The sequence below is a fragment of the Triticum dicoccoides genome, chromosome 3B, assembly GCF_002162155.2.
Source record: "Triticum dicoccoides isolate Atlit2015 ecotype Zavitan chromosome 3B, WEW_v2.0, whole genome shotgun sequence".
NCBI classification, from domain to species: domain Eukaryota; kingdom Viridiplantae; phylum Streptophyta; class Magnoliopsida; order Poales; family Poaceae; genus Triticum; species Triticum dicoccoides.
Genome location: NC_041385.1, coordinates 566,697,301 through 566,706,534, shown reverse-complemented (window position 1 = coordinate 566,706,534; position 9,234 = coordinate 566,697,301).

Genomic DNA, 9,234 nt, shown 5'->3' with positions numbered 1-9,234 from the left:
AATGCTAGTTGGGGTGATTATGAATTTAAAGAAAGCTTGTGTTGAAGTTTGTGATTCCCGTAGCATGCACGTATGGTGAACCGCTTTGTGATGAAGTCGGAGCACAAGTTTATTTATTGATTGCCTTTCTTATGAGTGGCAGTCGGGGACGAGCGATGGTCTTTTCCTACCAATCTATCCCCCTAGGAGTATGCGTTTAATGCTTTGGTTTTGATGACTTCTAAATTTTTGCAACAAGTGCATGAGTTCTTTTGATTAATGTTGAGTCCATGGATTATACGCACTCTCACCCTTCCACCATTTCTAGCCTCTCTAATACCGCGCACTTTTCGCCGGTATCATACACCTACCATATACCTTCCTCAAAACAGCCACCATACCTACCTATCATGGCATTTCCATAGCCATTCCGAGATATATTGCCATGCAACTTTCCAAAGTTCCGTTCATATGACACACATTACTTTTGTCATATTGCTTTTTGCATGAACATGTAGTTGACACTGTATTTGTGGCAAAGCCACCGTTCATAATTCTTTCATACATGTCACTCATGATTCATTGCATATCCCGGTACACCGCCGGAGGCATTCATATAGAGTCATACTTTGTTCTAAGTATCGAGTTGTAATTGTTGAGTTGTAAGAAAAATAGAAGTGTGATGATCATCATTATTAGAGCATTGTCCCAGTGAGGAAAGGATGATGGAGACTATGATTCCCCCATAAGTCGGGATGAGACTCCGGACCAAATATATAAAAAAAGAGTGGCCATAAAAAAGGAAAAAAGAAAAAAGGCCCAAATAAAAAATATGAGAGAAAAAGAGAGAAGGGACAATGCTACTATCCTTTTACCACACTTGTGCTTCAAAGTAGCACCATGATCTTCATGATAGAGAGTCTCATATGTTGTCACTTTCATATACTAGTGGGAATTTTTCATTATAGAACTTGGCTTGTATATTCCAATGATGGGCTTCCTCAAAAGTGCCCTAGGTCTTCGTGAGCAAGCAAGTTGGATGCACACCCACTTAGTTTCTTTTGTTGATCTTTCATATACTTATAGCTCTAGTGCATCCGTTGCATGGCAATCCCTACTCACTCACATTGATATCTATTGATGGGCATCTCCATAGCCCGTTGATACGCCTAGTTGATGTGAGACTATCTTCTCCTTTTTTGTATTCTCCACAACCACCATTCTATTCCACCTATAGTGTTATGTCCATGGCTCACGCTCATGTATTGCGTGAAAATTGAAAAAGTTTGAGATTACTAAAGTATCAAACAATTGCTTGGCTCGTCATCGGGGTTGTGCATGATTAAATACTTTATGTGATGAAGATAGAGCATAGCCAGACTATATGATTATGTAGGGATAACTTTCTTTAACCATGCTATTTTGAGAAGACATGATTGCTTTAATTTGTATGCTTGAAGTATTATTACCTTTATGTTAATATGAACTTTTGTCTTGAATCTTTCGGATCTGAATATTCATGCCACAATTAAGAAGATTTACGTTGAAATTTTGCCAAAGTATCACTCCGTATCAAAAATTCTTTTTTATCATTTACCTACTCGAGGACGAGCAGGAATTAAGCTTGGGGATGCTTGATACGTCTCCAACGTATCTATAATTTTTGATTGCTCCATGCTACTTTATCTACTGCTTTAGGCAATATTGGGCTTTATTATCCACTTTTATATTATTTTTGGGACTAATCTATTAACCGGAGGCCCAGCCCAGATTTACTGTTTTATGCCTATTTCAGTGTTTCGAGGAAAAGGAATATCAGACGGAGTCAAAATGGAACGAAATCAACTGGAGAAGTTATTTTTGGAAGGAAAGCCACCCGATGAACTTGGAGTGCATGTCAGGGGAGATACGGGCTGTCCACGAGGGTGGGGGCGCCCCCTCCCCCCCCCCCAGGCGCGCCCCTGCCTCATGGGGCCCTCGTAGCTACACCGACGTACTCCTTGCACCCATATATCCTCTTGTACCCTAAAACTTCCAGAACAGAACCTAGATCGGGAGTTCCACCGCCGCAAGCCTCCAGAGCCAAGAAAAACCAATCGGGATCCTGTTCCGGCACCTTGCCGGAGGGGGATCCCATCACCGGAGGCCATCTTCATCATCCCGGCGCTATCCATGACGAGGAGGGAGTAGTTCACCCTCGAGGCTGAGGGTATGTACCAGTAGCTATGTGTTTGATCTCTCTCTCGTGTTCTCTCTCGTGTTCCCTCTATGGCACGATCTTGATGTATCCCGAGCTTTGCTATTGTAGTTGCATCTTATGATGTTTCTCCCCCTCTACTCTCTTGTGATGAATTGAGTTTCCCCTTTGAAGTTATCTTATCGGATTGAGTCTTTATGAGAACACTTGATGTATGTCTTGATGTGATTATCGGTGGTGGCAATGGGATATCATGTGCCACTTGATGTATGTTTTGGTGATCAACTTGCGGGTTTCGTGACATTTGGTCATCCACTTGAGGGAAATTTGCTACTGTCCTACAAACTTGTGCACTTGCAGGCCCAACAACGTCTACAAGAAGAAGGTTGTGTAGTAGACATCAACCGCCTGCGCCACAGGAACCGCGAGTGGCGCCCTAGATTCTTCTGTAGTACTCGATCTTTATTAGGTACCTAGCCAGTGATGTATTCGATATATAATATTCGAGACGATGTATTCGAGATTATATATATTATTCGAGACGATGATGTATATTCGAGATTATATATTAATCGAGACGATGCATATATAGTATGTACTATATGATTCAGTTTTTCCTTATTGATTGCATCCATGCATTGTAATTTGAATACTAAATTGTTCTATATTTCTTTTGTATTGGTTAAGTAAAAGCTATGGCGGACAATACCGGCAGAGACAGAGAAGAGGAATTGTTCGACATCATACGCAGCCCTGGCAGGCTAGATGATCTGAATGAAGCAGATGACGGCTCCCAATATCTGAACAATACCGGAGAGGGTGATGAAAAGATATTCGATCTCGACGACCGAGCTGATGAAGTCATGAACTATGATTCTGATTATAATGACACAAACAATGTTTATGATGACACAGAGAATGTTGATCTTCAAATAATAAAGACTACCGACGAGGTATATTTATATAGGGAAAATTGCATTTTTACCCCTAGTTGGTTCCTACCCACGGGTTTTGCCCTTACTTTTCGAGCTTGCTCAGTTTTGCCCTTGCTTTTTCCATCGAGGTCCCTCGAATGCCTTTTGACCGTTTGACCAAAACTTTGAAAATTCATAACTAATTCATACGAACTCGGAAAAATGCAAATAAGATATCAAAATGTTTAGATAAACATTACCTTTATGGGCATATCATTTGCATTCAGGACAAAAGCATCGTTTAAACTACCTGAGGTAATTAATGTTATTTACATTATTAAAAATAAACAGGTATAAACAATATATATTTTTCATGAATAAAAATTACATGCAAATGTAGGTGATGTTTTCTGAACATCCTGATAACTTATTTGCATTTTTCTGAGTTTGTATCAACTTGTTATGAATGTTCTAACGACTTTGACCATTATTTGGAAACTTCATAACAAGTTGATACGAACTTAGGAAAACGCAAATAAGGTATCAGGATGTTCAGAAAACATCACCTACATTTGCATATAATTTTTATTCACGAAATAAATATTTTTTATACCTATTTATTTTTAATAATGTTAATAGCATTAATTACCTCGGATAGTTTAAATGATGCTTTTGTCCTGAATGCAAATGATATGCCCATAAAGGTAATCTTTATCTGAACATTTTGATATCTTATTTGCATTTTTCTGAGTTCATATGAATTAGTTATGAATTTTCAAAGTTTTGGTCAAAGGGTCAAAGGGCATTCAAGGGACCTCGATGGAAAAAGTAAGGGCAAAACTGAGCAAGCTCGAAAAGTAAGGGCAAAACCCGTGGGTAGGAACCAACTAGGGGTAAAAATGCAATTGTCCCATTTATATAAGCAGGCATCTGGTGATCATCACATGTTTTTTTTATTTTAAGATATATGAACGAATCGATCTTCTTCTTTCAGCCCTCCGGATCGAGCAAATCTGCTTCTACAGACAGCAGGACAAAGCGAGGCCCGAGCAGATTGTTGAAGGACGGTGTAAAGTACAACATAGAATTCGTCAAACCTAGTGGCGAACCCTTGACGCCTAAGAACATTGCAAACAAGTGGACTCGTCAGTGCGGAGTTCTTGTGAAGGACAAACTCCCAATCTCCATTCAAGAATGGAAAGAGCCAAAGACTAAACGTCCAGTATTACTTGGGTCGACGATAGAGCCAAACAAGACCTTTGGGATTCTCTGATGGAACATTTCACCCTACCAGATTATTTCACTAAAGCAGATGTGGACAAAGTGAAGGGCGCTACTCTTAAGAAGATGGCAATTGCATTCAACACCCACAAGAAAACTGTATGGGCCAACTACCTCGCTGCAAAAAGGAAGACTCCAGAATTCACGGGAACACTGGAGAAGCAAAGAGAACACTGGGACAATTTCGTGAAATTCAACGATTCAGAAATATCTAAGGAACGGTCGATAAAAAACAAGGCCAATGCCGCAAAAAAGACGCAGTTCCATAGGCTGGGTCCAGGTGGCTACGCAGTGGGAATGCCTAAGTGGGATAAGTCTGAGAAAGAGATGGAGGGTGCAGGGGTCACTCCGATTACTAGGAGCTGGCCCCCCAGGTGCAGGACTTGGTTCTATGCGCATGGGGGGCGTTGGACCGAAGACAGGCCTGGTTTCAAAGAAGGCAAGTCTAAAAGGAGCCGAACAAAAGATACTTGACGCAATAGAAGAAGCTCGAGCGGGGGTGTTCACGCCCAACAGAGAGAACGACGAGCTTACGCGCGCCCTGGGAAATCCTGAACACCCGGGAAGAACACGAGGCATGGGCGTTATTCCCTGGTATGAGGGCTTTTCGGACTGGAACGGCGACTACAGGTCCCGTGCAAGAAAGAAGATGGAGGAGGAGAAGAAGAGGAAGCTGGAGGAGGAGCAGAGGAAGCAGGACGCAGAACGCCTTCAAGGCCTAGAAGCAAGGCACGCGGACTTGGCACTCAAATTCCAGCAGCAGCAGCAGCAGCAGCAGATCGACTCACTTAGCCAGGAAAGGGGGTCTCAGCAGCGGCAGCAGCAAGCGAATGATCGTCCATCATTGGATAGCATCGTCCCATCCATGCCGAGAAGCAGTATTGGTTCTGCCCCGGGCGACACACTGTTGGATACATACCACCCTGTGGATGACATCATAGAGAGCACTAACTGTGAGCTACACTCCAAAATGAAGAACATATCCATGAAGGTGGCGGACGGCGTTGCTTTCACAATTACCCCTGAAGCAACCTTCCATTGCATCCCGATTCCAGAGGGCTGTGCTCGTGTCATGGTTGATGAAGTGGTGGAGCCATATTCGATGCTAGCACTTGACATTGCTAGAGGTGACGGCGAGCGCACACTGGGAGAGGTCGTACATCGTATCATCCTATGGAGAAAGGATTGCATCATCTTTCCAAGTCCATCGACACCGCGTCGTCTGCCGACTCCTCCTCGAAGTCCGCCACCGAGTCAGCAGACTCCCGCTCCTCCAAGTCCACAAACGCGTGAGCCGACTCCTCCTCGAAGTCCGCCACCTCCTCCAAGTCCCCGAACGCTTGAGCAGACTCCTCCTCCTTCATGTCCGGCACAGCGTCAGGCCACTCCTCCTGCTTCAAGTTCGGCACAGCGTCAGCCACGTCAGTCGTCTCTGTCGTCTCAGCAATCGCAGAAGAGACACGCCGCAGCTAGGGTGCATAGCGGTACGAGTCGAGGTAGTACAGGAAGTACAGGCGGAGACAAGCGATATAAATATGGTCCAAACCTCGCTCCTCTTCCTCAATGGCCTTACAACATGACCGAGGAGAAAAACGCAGCCATAGTGCAGGCCCAAGTGGACGCCCATTTTGGACCGAAACCGGCACCGCCGCCAAAGGAGAAAGTGCCTGAGAAAACGATTGACCACTTCATTTGTATGGCTAGAGCACCAGCTCCCAAGCCTATTGACTCAGACTATGAGCGTCAAATCAGGAAGCTACATCGAGCACGGCTACAGAAGGAAGCGAGCTCGAGCTCGAGCCAACAAGAAGCTGGCAAAAATGCGGGAAAATCGTTCCCCAGCTGGGAGAACAGGCGGCGCAAGCGATCCCCCCGCTTGTTGTGCCAACAACACATGAGAGGAGTACGCACGCCAAATATTATTGTGGGCAAACCGTTAGCATTCCCCAGCAGGGCGATGTGGTAATAATGGAGGAGCATATAATGCAGGCTGAAATGCTCAAGATCTCTGTTGAACAACTCCTCGAAATCGAGCCCATGTCTCCGCTTAGAGAATCGGAAATAAAATGGAAATATGCCCGGGGCCAACCTTTGGTCCATCCAAACAAGGTCAAGGACCTCCCAACGAGAATGTATGAATTGCATCAATGGTACATGAACATTACCAAGATTTCCAATCGAGAGTCCCTCATGGTGAATGTCAAGCATGAGCATTATTACCATGAGAAAGCTCTGGCCGTTGAGTATCCAGAACTATTTCAGTTATACAATCAAGACGCACTCGACAAGTCTATCATCAGTTGCTATTGTCTGTAAGTGATTTCTTTCTGTAATTTAAGTCTCAAGCTAGTTATGTAGTGATAATTTTGATCAATCATTACATGTAATTATTCTCACTATATTCTTTTCTGTGGTATTATATGCAGGATGAAGATGTATGAAATGAAAAAATCTGGACGCTATGGCATTGGGTTCATTGACCCAAATACCATTAATGAGGACATATGGAAGCTTCCATTTTATCAAGAAGGTGTAGAGGAAAGCATGCTAGAGTTCTTGAAGCGCCTCAATACCAATGAAGATATACTACTTCCTTACAACTTCCCGTGAGTCACACTGTCTTGTACTACAAATTCTGTTTTTGCTTACTAGCTAGCTAGATGTTAATAATTAAGTGTATACGGTTTACGGTAGTTGATTAATTTTATGCACATGCCCACTTAATTAAGACATGCAAACGTGTGCGCATGCAGTTGGCACTGGGTCTTGTTAGACATTAAAGTTGAGGAAGAAAAAGTTGAATTACTGGACTCACTAACTAAAGAAGATAAAGACTTCACCATCGTGAAGGGGATAGTCAACAGGTAATTTCAATCATTATTAACTATATCTTGGCCTATTATTAGTTCATCATTTCCTGATATGAACTATTTAATAACCCCTTTATTAATTTTCTTTGTCGGCGGGCAGGGCATGGGCAAAGTTCATCAAGGTGACTCCAGGCAACTGGGCAAAAAAGTTGTTTTGGCATCGACCAAAGGTAAGTAATTAAGTAGTACTAGCTAGCTACCATCTCTTTAATTCTTGTCTCAATATCATTAATTAATTATCATGCTTGATTAATCATTATCTGATTCAATTCCATTCTCGTAAAGGCCCTGAAGCAGGCGTCGGGGAATAATCTGTGTACATTCTACGTTTGCGAGAACATTCACATGATGGCGTCCGAAAGGAGCAGATCTGATAGACAGGACTGGGTATGTTTGTCAGAACACTATTCACACCATTATCGATATCTAGTCACACAACTAACACACATGCATATTGGTCTCCTTCTTAATAGTTCAGAGAGGTGCGGGATAAGCTCCTACCATCGGACCGCATACTAGCACTTCAACAGGAAATAGCCGGATTTTTGCTCGAACAGGTCATAGATCCCAAAGGAGAATACTATTACCCGCTACCGCCCCATGAACCACTTGTCATCGTGCTCCGGAGGCACCAAGGCAACATATGTAGGAGAAATTGTATATGTATATACATGTGTATGTGTGAATAATTAATGGTGTTGATTGTGAGACATTCGATGATATATATATATATATATATGCGGTTCTACGTACAAGAAAATCTATTTATAATTTATATATATGCATAACGTGTACAATTTGTAGTATCGTGAAATACCAGCAAACAAAAAAAATTGAATAAAAAATAAAGCCAACCCCCCCCCCCCAAACATTTAGTACCGGTTGGTGTTACCAACCGGTACTAATGTCCTACGCGCACACGGGTCTGGCTCGTGCCACGTGGTGTCACTTTAGCGCCGATTCGTGACGAACCGGTACTAAAGGGGGGGGCTTTAGTCCCCACTCTTTAGTGTCGGTTGGCAAACAGGCACTAAAGGCCGTTACGAACCGACACTAAAGGCCGGTTCTGCACTAGTGTCATTAAACACCCAATGGTTTTGTCTGATTATTTCTATCTTAATTATCAAGGCAACCCAGCGCGGTGGATAGGGCTTTCGGTTAGACAACTGTCTATTGATGCAGGATGCATGCTGATCAAGACGTAATTTGGACACATCCCCTACTTAGATACATAGCAAGCACATCTTGATAAATAACGTCCAGGGCACAAATTAAGATCATGATGATCCCGTCACAGTTATATGGTTGTAAGCATAAGTCCTCATACCCAGTGCCTATTTTTATTATAAGTGTTTCTAATGTCAACTTGATTCTGATCCGGTCAAAAGCTGGAATTTAATTTTCTTGCAAAATCTTGTTAAAATCCTTGCTTAAAGGGCACCATCCTCTCATGGGTTCGATAACTCGGGTTCACCTCTAGGGAAAAAGGCGAGAATCTTTTTTGCTCCTTTACGAGATCACTAAAGGGACTAATCTCGTGGCCAATTCCTAGGTAAAGAAAACGTTCGGCATACGTTGGTTGTATCAGTGGCAGATAGGACATGAGATAATACCAATCCTACCTTTAGCTCCTTGTGGGTTTGACACTTCATACTTATCACCTCCATCATTGGAAAGTGCTACGACAATTACTTGCACTTGGGGATTACCAGCCATCAAGGCGTAGAGGATATTCGGCGTGTTATCTGTCAATGTACTCGTGCTCAGGAATTATGTAACCGCCTACGCATTTCAGGTCTCATTGATTCGGCGATCCCGGTAGGTCCGGTTCGGTAATTTTTTTAACATATTCTTCCCTTGCTGATGAACAACTAAGTTTATACCCAAGTCTGAATGCCAAGCAAGTTCTATCTGTTGAGAGTTGATATCTTTGTTGGACTCCATGTCAAATTACACACAATGAACACCCCCCCCCCCACCCCACCCCACCCCC